Source organism: Cajanus cajan, chromosome 5 (genome assembly GCF_000230855.2).
Source record: "Cajanus cajan strain Asha chromosome 5, NIPB_CcT2T_4, whole genome shotgun sequence".
Taxonomy (NCBI): Eukaryota; Viridiplantae; Streptophyta; class Magnoliopsida; order Fabales; family Fabaceae; genus Cajanus; species Cajanus cajan.
Window position 1 is genome coordinate 25,346,911 of NC_138521.1, and position 15,489 is coordinate 25,362,399.

General features: G+C 33.6%; 1 long non-coding RNA gene across 1 annotated transcript; it reads right to left on the reverse strand.

Moving 5' to 3' along the window:
* Positions 1–3,233: 3,233 nt before the first annotated feature.
* On the reverse strand, positions 3,234–8,272 carry LOC145958279 (uncharacterized). The gene is made up of 2 exons (XR_014434012.1): positions 7,108–8,272; positions 3,234–5,340 (listed from the first exon to the last, which is right to left on the reverse strand). It is a non-coding gene; the product is annotated as an uncharacterized LOC145958279 (long non-coding RNA).
* Positions 8,273–15,489: the final 7,217 nt, after the last annotated feature.

Here is a 15,489-nt window from a genome sequence, read left to right on the forward strand (position 1 = left end):
GATTTGTTTCTATTATTAAAATTATGTCCGATTCTTTTTTATTAATAAGTCAAGATTCACTATATGAGTTTTGTTTACAAAATAAGTATTTTTTACCAAGTTATTTTTGACTTTACAAAGTTATGTTAAATATTTTTTTGATACAAAGTCTCGTCAAACATTAACATTTAAGTTTATTTTCAATGATAAGCCTCTACGAACCTTCTCATAGACATAGATAAATGTAATTTGAGTAAAATTTTGTCTTCTACAAAGACAAATAAAGAGTAAGATCAAAAAAAGTTTTTTTTTATGATCTTTTAGCACCTTGTGATACTTTTTTTTTTCACAATAGAAAATCCTGTTATTTATAGTCCTTGAGAAAAGATGGCCATCGGAGTTTCTTTTCTTCATGCTTCATCCACATCTGCTTCTTCTTCCTTTAGAGAAGAACGTTTGAATAATTTGGCTAAGACATTTAATGCACCTTCTCATGTCGTGCCTTATATGATAGTAAAGTGTGCTTATCTTCTTTTTGTATAGTTAGTAACAACTTTCTGTTGCACATATATGATATTTCAAAAGAAAATAGTCCCACATTGCTTGAATCACTCAAGTGTAGAGCCTTTATATATCAAAATGCTCCTTACACTCCCAAAGAGGCAAGCAATGGGTGGTGGGCTCGCACATGTAAGAATGGGCCTTGTGAGCTCGTTGTAGTTCAAATCTGTCAATTTGTCCCACCCCTCCGGCACTCATCCAAAATAAACCTCTCTCTAATCCTTGAGACGACCCTATTGTATCCTGGGGGCTTAGGCATATCCTGCAGATAAGTCATTAAAGTCAGTGCTAACACTTTTTAGAGATTAGATAGACAAAATTGCATAGAAGTAGTTCTTTTTTAGACGAGTTGGGGCAACTTTTATCTTTTTGTAAAGGAAGCTTCCAATGGAAGATGTAGATGAGTTCTCTATTCATTTTGTATGATCCCAAGGTCAATTTTATTTTGTTATAAATTTAGGGAACCAAGACTTACGAGTATCAATTCATTTAAGACATAATAAATATAGTTTATTATGTTTCGTTTGTGACAAAGGAAAACATCTTATGATAACACAAACTTTTACTTAAAGAATACAAAACATTGTTATGTCATAATCAAAACATAATAAAAGGAGAGGGGTGCTAATTCATTTTTTAAACTAACATCTTCCATTTTTTATGATGATAAACATGTTTTTTTAAGTAAGGAGTTTATATCATACAAATGGATCTGAGAGAGTAAAGCTTTTACCTTTTAGTTTAAGTATAGATCATGAGAGACAAAAAATATCCTTATTGCTTTTTAGCAAAACAACCTCTACTTTTATTTATCTATTTATCTAAGTGTGTATGTGTATATATACCTTCTCTTCATTTTTTCTACTTCTGCTCCCTTTATTTTCTTCATCTATTCTAAACATAGGATAAATGTTTATGAAAAAAAAGTATCCAATCACAACATTACTTCGTGTAGTCCAACTTATTTAATGTAATTTTAGAAACTATTTACCGATATAGTGTTCTTTCTAAAAAATTCTCACTTTGGGATGCACAACAGATGAAGACACAAGTCAAATATTTGTCTTTCTTCTCACATAGATATTTTTTTTTTCCGTTCTTTTCAATTTTTAAGCAACATCCTTCCATGTGTGCATCAAGTGAAAAATACAAAAATATTTTGCATTTTCACCTAACCTAGAATTATTATGTGTTTACCACGTGAGGCACACATGAGATTTTTTTTATTTTATTTTTTTATTTTTTTTTATTGTTTATGTAGTTTTATTTTGCTTCTTCCACCACACAACACCATATGTCACACTAAAATTATGAAAAGAAAGACTGCAAGTTAGTTTCGCTTCTTCCACCATATATTGCCACGTGTCCAAATTTTTGTGGTTATATTTGATTAAATTTATAATTAATTAAGTAAAACATTTATTAAAAATGTAATCAAATTACAATTAATTTATTTTCTATAACTACAAATAATTAATTAGTATATTGCAATTAATTTAATTTCTATAATCTCACTTGGACAAATAATTAGAAAAAAAATTAAATGGGCTTAATAAAATTAAATTATATTAACTAATTATCTTAATCAATTTGAATTATTTTTTCCATATATTTCAGTTTGGATTAGAGTTGTGTAGAATATGATTTTATTGAATTTTATAATTTTATTTGGATTTATTTGAAGTTGAAATATTATAGTTTATTCGTATTTTTTTTATCAAAGGAAACTCATATCACTTCATTATTATTAATAACAAAAGCAATACAATGTGGTAATTGTGAATAGATAAATGGACTACCATTTGAAGTAGTTCTCTTAGGCTTTGTTTGGATTTGAGGATGGAAAATGGGGAGTGAAAAAGGAGGGATTTGAAGGGAAAATGAGTGGAAAGTGAAGTTATTTGGATTAAGGGAAAGTGAGTGGAAAGTGTAGAAAAAGTTTGTGAAAGTTTGTGAATGAATTAATTGATGTGATAGATAAAAATAAATTTTTTAATTGATTTTATAAGATTACTATTTTGCCCTTAGGTTAAAAAAAAGTTTATAATTGTTATAATTAAAAGATAAATATAAAAATTTTAACTAAAAAAATAAATATAAAATCTTAATTTAAAAATAATTTAATTTAAATATTTGCTTTAAATTTAATGATAAAATTAATTTAAGATTCTTTTTTAATTTTATTATTAGCAGTTTTATAATACAAATAAATAATATTATTATTTTAATAGGTATAATTTATTAAAAAAATAATAAATAATGATAATAATAATAATAATAAATATTAGAAAAATAATAAGAATCATAATAAATAATAATGATACTAATTATAATAAATAATAGTAATAATAATAATAATATTTATAATAATAAATAATAATAACAAAATATATTATGATAATTATATTTTCTAACATTATTTTATTAATGTTTATGAAAGTGTTATTATTTTAATTTTATAAACATGTATTACTTTTTTTTTATATATTTCCACTTTTTGATGTCAATATTTAAATAATAGGATTTTCTTAATATAAAAAAAATGTACAATAAATTTTTTGAAAGTTAATTAATAAATTAAAAAAATTGATAAATCATTGATATAAATTAGAATGAGAACATACATTTGTTAATTGTACAAGTTAATTTTTACCAATTAAAAATTAGAAATTTTTAACATTACAAAGTAGATGGGTAATAACATATTTGTAAAATGGAACAGAAAATACAATTCAGTCATCAATTAAGTAAAGAATAATTAAATATGACATAAAATAATAGAAATGAAAAATGTTGCAACTAAATAAAACATATTTAAAAATTTCATATCCAGAACAGCTCGTTCTCAAATCAGAACAACCCGTTCCGGGATTACAAATTAACCCACAACGGCCATGTGTGAAACGGCCCGTTCCCAAAGTGGAACGACCCATTCTAAGTTCGCATATTGCTCATAAAATCCAGTTTTGGAACGAGCCGGTCTCAGTTCGCCTGGAAGCGAAAATGTGCCACCAAAATCGATTATGTGGCATGCATAATCGATTATGCTTCATTCCTACCCTCCCTCGTGCATAAAGAAAAATGAAGCTTACCTACAATGGCACAGTCTCTACATGCATGGGGCAGGGGTATTATCGGGTTTTCACAATTCTTACGTGGCTTTCATCTCTTTTCTTCGCAAAAGCGCGAGGAATGGCAACGCGGATTCTCCCGCTTTTCTTCGCTCTTCTTTTCGTGCAAATCAGCGGAAATAATCGTGCACTTTCTTCGCCTTTCGTTCCTCATGAACAGTAAATCAACAGAAACAAACAGGGGCTTAGCAAGAGAATAAGTTACATTAACTTGTCTCCTAACCAACTTTACTCAAAAGTTTGGATAATGGGATAGTAAAACTTTACAATTTCTTATAATAGCATTGACTTCAAAACAATCAAGACCAGAGTGTCGGATGTTGTCAACAACTCTCATACAATCCACCTAAAAAGTGATATGTGTTATGTCTAACTTAGCAGCCCACCTCATAGCTTCTAATAACTCGAGAGTCTCACCCTCTAAAACATCAAGACATGGTGTTCCCCAACAAATTTTGTCAAGCACAAATGAACTAATCTCATCCCAAAAAAATAGCCCCAACTAGTGATATGATTTCTTATATGAAAAAAAATCAACATTACACTTTAAGAACTCGCTTGGTGGTTTTCTCCAACACACTTGACTATCAAATTGAAAGGGATGTTGATTTCTCTCCTTAAACATTTAGCAGTTAGCCATTTTGTACATGTTTGGATAACTTTAGAAACTACCATTTTAGGAGTCCCTACATGATCATTCCACACTTTATCATTTTTATTTTTCCAAATACTCCATGGAATCATTGCAAATTTGGTGCACATATCAAGATTGAAAATGGTTAGTACCTTAAAACAAACTCCAAATGATCCAATTGATATAGAATTGGAATAATTTGTCTCCATAGTGAAGCAACCCTCAAGCAATCAACACATAGAGCACATGAAAATAATATGTGTCGATGTTGTTCTAATTCCACATTACATAAAGCCTTTATGCTGATAAAGCACAACAAGAAGTTCAATCAACACATTTGGTTCTTAATAAATCTTTGGTTGGTAAATAGTTACTGCAACCTCTCCATGGAAAAATCTTCATTCTTGGTGGAACTTTTAAATTCCATATTAGCATTCAATCTCCTACTCGGGTCAAGTGGTTAACATCAGCTAACTAGTTGTAAAAAAAAATTATAAGCTGACTTCACTAAATAAGATCCATTTTATCATCATAAACAAATTAAATTAGAAGAGTTTGTAAGATAGCTTCTACATCCTCCTCATTAAATAAATCTGTAGAAGTTCCTGGTTCCAAGTACTTTGTCCCATCATCAGAAGTTGTTGATTTGTAGTATATAAAGTCTCATTAGTTGGAATAGTTGTAATTCTTAGGTGATCCTTTTTCCTCAATCAAGGTTGAGACCAAATGTTTACCTTTGAACCATCCCTAATCCTCCATCTATAGCCCTCATGCAACAACACCCACGAAGTCCAGATGCTTCTTCAACAATAAGATGGGTTATGGCTAACCATAACATCTAAAAAGTCCACATTTGAAAGATATTTTGCTTTGGATATTCAAGTAACTAAAGCATCTAGGTTAGAAAGAAACTTCCAACCTTGCTTCCTTTGCATTGCTAAATTAGAACCATAGAAGTTACAAAATCTCATACCTCTTAACCCTTTTCTCATTGTTAATTTCTCCCAACTCATCCATTTAATTTCCTTTTTATCCCTGTTAACAACACCCCACGAAAAAGCATTAAGCATTCTTTGAAGTTCCTTAGAAATAAATATAGGGAATAAATAGACATTCATGTTGTAAATAGAAATAGATTGAACTACAACTTTTATAAGGGCTTCTTACCTGCAATAAATAAATTCTTACCCCATCAGGAACTCAATTTCCTCCAAAATTTATCTTTAACATAATTGAATATTTCTTTATCACTTCTGCTAATCATTAATGGAAGGCCCAAATATATACTTGTTTCCAAACACTCTTGTACTTTTAATAGATTGAGCATATCATCCCGATATGCTCGAATGGTATTTATACTAAATTCACCCTCATATTTTTATGATTAAGAGCTTTCCCTAATGCTTATTCATAAGCATCCAACATTATCTTTTTAGTTGGCCTTTCCTGCAAATTTGCACGAAAAATTGGAAGCATTCATTTGCAAATAATAAATGAGTAATAAGGGGAACACCTTTACATACTCTAACACCATGAATATCCCCTTTTGCTTTTGATTTGCTTATCAATTTCGATGGGCCTTCTTCACAGATGAGGAGCAAGTATGGTGATAGAGGATCACCTTGTCTCAACATACTACCCAAAACAATAGGCCCACCTCTATCATTATTAACCAAAATAAAATGATTAACTATTTTGACGCATAACATGATCCAATTTACCCATCGTTGATCAAAATCAAGTTTAAGCATCATGGCAACTAAGAATCCCCAATCAATACATTCGTAGGCTTTATTAATGTCAATTTTTAGAGTCACCTCACCTCTATGACCTTTTGTCTTACACTTCAAGTAGTGGAGAATCTTTGAATCAACCAATGCATTATCTATAATAGATCATTCTTTAAGAAAGGCAAATTGTTCATGATAAATACACTTTGACAAAATAGTTTGGAACTTATTAGTCAAAGCTTTAATTAGTCAAAAATTTATAGATGATGTTGCACAAAGCAATAATCCTTCATTGACTTAGGTTCATCACATTTTGGAGTTAAAGCAACACATTAGTATTATTCAATAAATGTGGGAAGAATCCACTTTCCATCCATTGTGTGCAAGTAGTAAAGATATCCTTTCCACTTAAACTCCAAAAATGTTGGAAGAAAATTGAATTGAGACCATCGAGGCCTGGTGATTTATTTGGGTGCATGGAGAATAAAGTCTCCCTAAATTCAATTTCAGTAAATGGGGCTAACAACCCAATATTATCTTATTTTTCACACATAGGTGCACTAAGTTAATAACCATAACCTTTCAACAATTGGCCAATCCTATTTCTTTTCTTCCTATTGAGGCAGAAGCATGGAAAAACTTAATGTTCATGTCCCCATCCTTAAACCAATACACCTTAGCTCTTTGTCTCCAAAATATTTCATCTTTAACAAGCAATGAAGTTGTTTCTCTTTAATGGAATTGTAACTTTCCTTGAAGCTTCATATTGACTACCCTCAATTCCTTCATCTTTTCCTTGCAATCTACAATCTTATTCCAAAATCTTGAATTAATTTTGCGACTCTAGTAAGCTAAATCTTTGGCATAATAGGTAAATTTGTTAGTAATATTCTCCTCTATATGTTTACTCCAACTCGAATTGGCCACATCAGGTAATTCCTCTTCCATCAACCAAGCATTCTCAAATTGAAAACCCCTCCTCAACTTTCTAGGATGAATACTAGGTTTTTTGATGAAAGTAAATTAAAAAAAAAAAATGCAAAAAATAAATTAAAAAAAAAAAGCAAATTACCGTTATAGGTTATTTTGGCCACGTGGCAAGTTGAATAAAAGGCGCATGAAAAATTTGTATGGATGGCACAGGGAGTTGGTGCATCATCTCATGCACCTCGGTTGGTGAAGATGGCGCAGGGAATAGGTGTTCTTTCTGCACCTGGGACTTTTGTGAAGATGACGCATGGGGTGGAGGCTTCTTCCGTTACGAACAGCTGGTTTTGATCAAAGTTGAGACAAGACCCACTTTTGAATATATAATATTAGATCATTTGATATGCTAAATTAGGTGATGCATTAAATGACATTTATTTGTAGGAAACAAAACAAATTTGCAAAACACCGTAAAGTTTATACCAAATTTGACAAATGCGCCTATTTTATTACAGTAGGTCAACTTTTGTTTTAAATGTGTGTATACGTATTTAAAAATAAATGAAAGTAGGCTACAATTTTTTTTAGTACTTTTTAACAATTAAATTGGTGATTATTTTACTGCTTAAATTATTGATCTTTAATTTATAAATCAATTATTGTGATAAAAATTAATTTTTGAATAAAAAATAATATTTAAAATATTTTTAAAAACTATACTTATATACAGTCCTTTAAAAAATGTTTTATGTATTAAAATGTTTTATCTACATCTTACAAAAATGGTTTCTTTGCAAGTAGAGTAAACAATTAAACATTTCTTAACATGCTTAAAAAAATATAATTACGAACATGTTTATATACAAATTTGAGTGTTTCTCTAAAAAAAACTATTTTTTTTAAATAGATAAGATGCTTTTAACTTATATCTAAATAATTTTTAAAAGCTGATTTTATAAGTATATTCATATAAAAAAATAAAGATAACTTTTTTTTAAAAAAATATTTATATATAATATTACATCTTATGTTATCTCAATAACCGATTTATAAAAGATAAATTTTTCAAAAATTAATTTTTTATCTCAATAATCGATTTATAAATTAAAGATCAATAATTTAAGCAGTAAAATAATCACCAATGTAATTATTAAAAGGTACTAAAAAACCTGTAGCCAATTTTTATTTATTTTTAAATATGTATACACACATTTAAAACAAAAGTTGACCTACTGTGATAAAGTAGAGGTATTTGTCAAATTTGGTATAAACTTTACGGTGTTTTGCAAATTTGTTTTGTTTCCTACAAATAAATGTCATTTAATGCATCACCTAATTTAGCATATCAAATGGTCTAATATTGTATATTCAAAAGTGGGTCCTAATTCAACTTTGATCAAAACCAATTGTGTGTAATGGAAGAAGCCTCCACCCCATGCATCATCTTCTAAGAGCACCTCCAACGGGAGGTGCTTCCTGTGTTGCTTAAGAATAAGCAACGAAGCTTATAGAAAACTCTCATTGGAGTGGTCCTACATGGCAAGTCAGGTGCTTAAATTTTTTTCTCAATTGCTTGTACAAGATACGGTGCTTAGTACTGAAAAATTTGAAGAAGAGAAGTTTGATTGGTTGAATCTAGTCCACGTGGAATATGGACACAAACTTGGAAAATAAAAAAAAAAACGGGAAAAACATTCTTCACCTCTTCTTCCTCCGTCCGGGGAGGGATGTCTTCGCCGGCCTCCGCATGACCAGAACGCTCGGCCCGCATGACCGTCTCCTCTACGCGCAGCTCCACACAACCAGACCTGCCGGCCCGCGCGAACCGCCCGATCAAACCCCTCCGCCCAGCGCACCAAGACCCCCAGCCTGCACGCGACCCCTCCGCGCGGCCGTTTCCTCTGTGCGCTCCGCACCCAGACTCCTGCGCACAACCAAAACCACCGTGAAGAGAGAGTGAAGAAAAAGACAGAAGAGAAAGAAAGGGTGAAAAGTGAGTGAAATGAAAGAAAACGTGAGGGAGAGATGTGATTTTTTATATTTTTTTATGTATTATGTAATTTTTTATATTTTTTTTTATATTATGTAATTTTTCTTATTATTGTAATTTTTGGTATTTTTTTTATTATTTAATTTTTGGTATTTTTTTATTATAATTTTTTGTATTTTTTATTATGTAATTTTTTTATTATTGAAATTTTTTATTATTATAATTTTTGATTTGTTAGTTATTCATATTTATATATTATTTATAATAATTAATTTTATAAAAGTTTATTATAAAGTGTAGTGTGAGGTGTCAAAAAAGTGTAGTATGAGTTGTAAAAAAGTAAGAGTGCTTATAAGCAATTTCTATTGGAGTAAAAATTGTAAAAATATAGTATGAGTTGCTTATGAGTGACATGGCACAGTAGGACCCATTTAAAGTGGGTGGGAGTTGCTTATAAGCAACTCCCATTGTAGATGCTCTAAGAAGTCCCGGGTGCAGATCTCCTGTGCCATCTTCACTAACCAAGGTGCATGAGATAATGCATCCATCCCCTACGCCATCCATGTAAATTTTTCCTGCGCCTTCTGTTCCACCTACCACGTGGTCAAAATAACCTATATCGATAATTTGTTTTTTTTTTTTAATTTATTTATTTTATTTTATTTTTTTTAATTTACTTTCATCAAAAAGCCTGAATACTATCACAACATAAAATAAGAGGTTTATAATATGAAATGGAAGCAATTAGATTTTTGAGACATATCTTTGGATAAAGATCTAACCAAGGTGGGTTAGCCATAGCTCTATCAATTTTTTCTTCCACAACTCTCACTGTTCCTCTATTACACACCCATGTAAGAGTGTAGTCTTCAAGCATAATATCTTGAAGATGACAATCATTGACTGCTTCTTTAAACCCATGTAACAACCAAAATGGATGTTTGACTATGCCATATTTATCTTCGTTAGATAATATATCATTGAAATCCCTAATGATTCCAAAGTAAAGCTAATCCTCCACTCCTACCATCCCAATTCATAGCAAAGGCCTTATCAAAGCCAAATTTGACACGCACCTCCTCCTTTTTTGTTTTTATGCACCAATGTTTCAATATGAAAAATCATGGTTTATGAGATTGGATTAGGTCCTTCAAATATGGAACTACATGCAAGTTACCCAGGACACGATAATTCCAACATAATAGATTCATTGTTTTTGGCAGGCTTGGGAACTAGAACTTGTTAATAAAAAATGTTGGGCTTGAAATTTTGTTTCTGCTACTGCTTCCTTTCTTGGGCTTACAACCATAAAACTCAAATTCTCATTTTGGTTGTCTTGACCCACACCTTCTCCCTTCCTTTTCTAGATGTTATTTTTCATTTTGCCTTCCTCCAATTAGACCATCAAAACTTAATCCTCAGAGGTTGATTTCATTGTCATTATCCCTACCCCATTATTAGAATTTGCCCCAATTATGCCTTTGTTATCACTAGATCCTATCATAACTCCTCTTCTAATTTTGCTTTCAAAACTATGGGCCCTCATTATTGCTCCCTCGAATGTTGTTATTTTCATTACTAGACTCATCGCCTCGGTTGGCCTCCAAACTCTGGTTATCTACTTCATCCTCTCTCAACCACCTATTTCCCTCACTACGACTTTTTTTCTTTATATCCATACTAAGGTCTACACTACATTTTCTACTGCCATCATCTACCTCTTTTTCAAATAATCACTCACAAAACTTTTCACTATGCCAAATTAGGTCACAAACAAAGCAAAAGGTTCCCAAGTGTCCATACTTAAAATTTACCATTTTTCAATCATCCCTTGGATGACATACTTTCTTTCCTTTTTGTAATGGTTTTCGAACATCCACCTTAACTTTAAGCTATACATAGGTTTGCAACCCACCAACATTGTTATTTGCAACACACTTCCAACACACTTCCTAAACTTTCTAGTAAAAATTCCTAAATGCTTTCCAACCTCTAGGGTCATAAATACTACATGCAATTCATGAACCTAAATCCAAAAAGGAATAAAAAAAATAGCAGAATTTTGACTTGGAATATCACCAAATTGGACTTTTTGCAAAATCAACTAATGGTTGTTAAAGGACCATGGCCCCTTGAGTAGGTTTTGTCCAAATCCAATTAATGGTAAAATTGAAAAATGAATACTCTTGTTGTTGCTTCTATGATTGTTATTCCTTTTACAGGTCTCCAAAATCCTGTCATCCGCTCCTTTATCATATACATACATATTGGATGATCCAAGACAAATTGACTAACAGGACATACTGAAATGTTATTTATTGCCTCCTCCTCTTAACCAAGACCAAAAGTTAGCCCATCCTCCTCCTCTTGGACCAAGGATAACTATTCCAAATTCTTCAACATATCCACATCATTAATTAGCCACCATTGCTACTACTAACTTCTCACGGAGACAGAAAAACTCATCACTAACAATACTTTTGTTTAGACTTATGATATTGAAGTAATGTATTATTTTAATTATATGATTGAATTATTTTAATTTGAACTAATGTGATAGAAAATTTAAACATTTAAATTTAGTTTATAAATTAACATATTTTGATTTGTTGGATCGAGCGCTTACCACTAGGCCAAAAGCTATAGCTGATAGTCAGGGCGCAACTCTTTTTATTTAAGAGCGCAGCAGCCCAAGCGCCATGATTCGACAGTGACTTGGCCCACCTAGCCTCCTCCACGAGACAATTGATGCAACCCGCAACAATCTCCCCCTCAGCAATTACCCCGCTGGGTATCGAACTCATGACCTTGGCTCTGATACCAATTGTTGGATCGAGCACTTACCACTAGGCCAAAAGCTATAGCTGATAGTCAGGGCGCAACTCTTTTTACTTAAGAGCACAGTAGCCCAAGCGCCATGATTCAACAGTGACTTGGCCCACCTAGCCTCCGCCACGAGACAATTGATGCAACCCGCAACAATTGGTGGAAGAACGCATGTAAAAGATTTTGATGATGCCAAACAAATTGTAGAAAACAAGAGGTCAAGTTAAAGCAAGGTGTTCAAGAAACAAAAATCTCAATGTATTTTAGATAAGTCTTATTAACCTAGCTTTATATGTAAAAAGAAATCTTTAGAAAAATTGCATAAGGTTCTTGACCATTTAAAATAAAGAATTTCAAGAAAACTCAAATATAATCTTTTATATTAATAAGGTTTTGAAAATAAAGGTTTTCTATATTTTAAGTTTTCATAAGGCAATTATTGTTTTAAAGAGTCTGGTAATCGATTACGAGTACATGTAATCGATTACCAGAGGATGAATCTCATATGTTCAAAATGCACTTATTAAAACATGCTCTGATAATCGATTACTCATTCCCTGTAATCGATTACCAGAAGTTAAAAGTTCCAAAATTTGAATTTAAATTTTACAACGTTCCAAACGTTTTGAAATTAAACCGTTGTAATCGATTACCACGTCTTGTAATCGATTACCAGAGCCTATTTTCTGGAAAATTTTAGAAAGACACAACTCTTCATGAAAAGTCATTGTCGCAACCCGAAAATTTCCGAATCTTGCGACCTATGGTTTAGACATCCTTTTAAAGATCTCATCAATTAAGGAATGCCCGGACACCAGACTAATCCTTAATTAATGGTTTTGAAAATAGGTTCATGGAGTCGCCACCAATATTTTACTCAAAACATTAGAAAAAGAAAAGGTTTTTAAAAGTCCAATAATGGCCTTGATAACCAGAATTGGGTTCGGGGGTCGGTTACGTGTAGGGAAGGTATTAAGCACCCCTACAACGCCCTTAATCGGTACCCTATGACGAAGTTAACATTATAAATAATAATAATATAAATATTAAATCCCCTTTTATTGATGACTATTTACATGCTTGAAATTTAAATTAAACAATTGACTCTAAAATATCTACATGATTATTTTTATTATAATGATGTTTATCAGAAATAAGAAACAAAGATAAAAATAAAGGAGAGAGAAGAAGATTGACTGAAATACCTCGTATCAAGCTTTGTTAATGGTGATTCTAGGTGCTTTGTGGCGACCTTTTCACACTACAATACCTCACAAACTCTCAAGAAATACAAGAGAGAGAAAGAGAGAGAAAAAGAGAGAAGAAGAGAGAAATTTCGAGCTCTGGACGAAATTTTGGAGTCCCTAAAAAATGTGGCCGAGATTCCTATTTATAGGCTTCAGACAGGGTCCAAAACGGCCCGTTCCGAAATCAGAACGGCCCGTTCTGGATCTGGCCGTTATGTGTTAATTTAGTGTACTGGAATGGGCCGTTCTGAAATCGGAACGGCCCGTTCCGGAGGCGCGTTTAACACATAAAAACCACTCTGGAACGACCAGTTCCAAATGAAAAATTCAAGCCTTTTTTGTTATTTGGAACGGCCCATTCCAATTTGGGAACGGCCCGTTCCAAATATGTGTTTTAGCCTTCTTTAAAGAGCCTGGAACGTCCCGTTCCAAAATCGGAACGGCCCGTTCCAAAATCGGAACGGCCCATTCCGATTTTGGAACGGCCCGTTCCAGTTTAGGGATTTAGGCACTTTTTGTAAATTGGAACGGCCCGTTCTAGTTTTGGAACAGCCCGTTCCGGGCTACTAAAACTAGCTTTTTTTTTTGCTTTTAGCCTCCAGATGTCATGTCTTGATATTTCCATGATTGGGAACTCCTTTTCTTAATAATAGATGTCCATTTCTTCGTTTGTATGCCCCCGGACGAAATTGGGTATCTACAGCTGCCCCTCTTTACTTGTCCTTTGGAATAGTAATGTGTTGCTTTTCCAAAGGCAAGGAAAGACGTAGACATTTCGTCCGGGTCTTCTCTTCGTCTCTTTGGTGCTTCTGCATTGTTTCCCTTGTGATAATGTGTTACTTTATTTGTTGCTTGTTGAAGAGGGAGTATATTATGAGCTCAACCTCTCTAGGCTGGACTGATATTTAGGGCTTCAGCCGGCCCACTGATGGAAGCTCGACGACAATCCCGATTTTGAATTCGAGGAACTCGGCGGTACCCTTGCTATCGTAGTATTTTCGTAGCCTCTACAGGCCGTAGTATTTTCGTAGCCTCTATAGGCCGTAGTATTTTCGTAGCCTCTACAGGCCGTAGTATTTTTGTAGCCTCTGCAGGCCGTAGTATTTTCGTAGCCTCTGCAGGCCGTAGTATTTTCGTAGCCTCTACAGGCCGTAGTATTTTCGTAGCCTCTGCAGGCCGTTCCCTCATGGCTTTGTCGTATACCGGATTGGGATGCGAGTACAGTCTCTCCAGACCTTTCCCTCACGGCTTTGTCGTATACCGGATTGGGATTTGAGTACAGTCTCTCCAGACCTTTCCCTCACGGCTTTGTCGTATACCGGATTGGGACGCGAGTACAGTCTCTCCAGACCTTTCCCTCACGGCTTTGTCGTGTACCGGATTGGGATGCGAGTACAGTCTCTCCAGACCTTTCCCTCACGGCTTTGTCGTATACCAGATTGGGATGCGAGTACAGTCTCTCCAGACCTTTCCCTCACAGCTTTGTCGTATACTGAATTGGGAGGCGAGTACAGTCTCTCCAGACCTTTCCCTCACGGCTTTGTCGTATACCGGATTGGGATGCGAGTACAGTCTCTCCAGACCTTTCCCTCACGGCTTTGTCGTATACCATATTGGGATGCGAGTACAGTCTCTCCAGACCTTTGTTGTATTTTGAGGAAACTGTCGGTGCCCTCATTGACTTGCTTGAATTTTGGTAGATATTGCCCCAAGGATGTTGGGCAGGAGGTGTGTCGTGATGCCTCTGTGTTGATGGGCAGAGAAGTGGATGGCTAGCAGGGATTCCAGTGTTGCCCCTGCCACATGAGTATTGTGATGCCTCTCTAGGCGCCTTTATTGTGGGATGGCTGGTAAGTTTTTGGTGTTGTTCTTGTCAAGGTGAGTATTGTGATGCCTCTCCAGGCATCTGCTTGTGGTAGGGTTTTTTCTGAATTTCATTTTTATTTAGCTTCGGCTCTTTCGTGTTTGAAGCTTGCCTTTTTTGCTATCATTTTTTGAATGCTTCGGCTTTTTTGACATTTTCGAAGCTTGCCTTTTTCTCATGTTACTTCTTTTTTTTTTATTGTCATCATTGATGGAGGAATCTATTCCTATGATGTTGTTATCTGCTGAATCTTTATTGATGAGTATTATTTTGGAAGCCACTCCTGGCTTTGGTAGGAAAACATTCCTGGTCTTGGCACTTTCATGAATCTTCCATTATTCGGTTGAGGAGTAGGGCGCGATGCCCTCTTCATGCTTATGAGTCTTCTTATTTGGTTGATTCTATTCCACTATTGATATGTCTTTGCTTAGTGGGCACATAGAATCACTTCATGTTGTCGTTTGCCACTGCTTGGCTCATGCTCGGCTATTTTACTTTGACGAGTGTTTTGTCCTGATGGCTCCTTCTGACCCATAACAAGTAGAATGCATGGATGCAATGAAAATGCAAGACATGAATGATTCTTTTATTTTTTGTGTA